Below are 820 nucleotides of genomic sequence, written 5' to 3'. Positions count from 1 at the left end.
AAAAATAAATACAAAATGGAACGATAAAGAGAGTGGAACCTTACTTTTATATATATGATTTTAAATAATTTTCCACCAATAAGCCTTATAAAATTTGTTGTATGATATATGATTAAGTCCTTTCATTTTCTTTGTCATTTAATTATAACTTATAGTGTAATTAAATTTTGTATTAAATGATTGTCATAAACATTTATTTATTTATTTATTTTGTTGAATGATATATGATTAAGTCCTTTCATTTTCTTTGCCATTTGATTATAACTTATAAAGTAATTAAATTTTGTATTGAATGATTGTCGTAAACATTTATTTATTTATTTATTTAAAAAAAAATTAAAGCTTTAAATATTTTTCCACCAATAAGGAGAGAGTGGAACCTTACTTTTATATATACTAGGTAATTTCCCGCGCATATGCGCGGGTTGTTGTATATTTATTTAATTATTTTAATTTATTTATTACTTATAAAAAATAGATTAAATAAATTTTAATGTTTATGACATTTTTACATTTTATTTATTTAAATCATACAATAGAAGCTTACATCCATATCTTTTGAATTTATTCGTTGATTAATTGTTCAATTTTGATAGTAATTTTTTTTTAGTGCTTTTAAGTATTTTTTGATAAAACAATAATATTGTTAATGATAAAAATAGGAATGATTTTGGGAGAATTTAAAAAATACCCTTTTAAAAATACCACTTTTTAAATTTACCCCCTTTTCAAACTTTATCAAAACAACCACTAAAAATGTTAAAATTTATCCATATATGTGTGTAAACTTATAAATATACACACAAATTACCTTTATTTG

The sequence above is a fragment of the Capsella rubella genome, unplaced genomic scaffold (assembly GCF_000375325.1).
Source record: "Capsella rubella cultivar Monte Gargano unplaced genomic scaffold, Caprub1_0 scaffold_1, whole genome shotgun sequence".
Taxonomy (NCBI): Eukaryota; Viridiplantae; Streptophyta; class Magnoliopsida; order Brassicales; family Brassicaceae; genus Capsella; species Capsella rubella.
Note: the sequence above shows the minus strand (reverse complement) of the source record.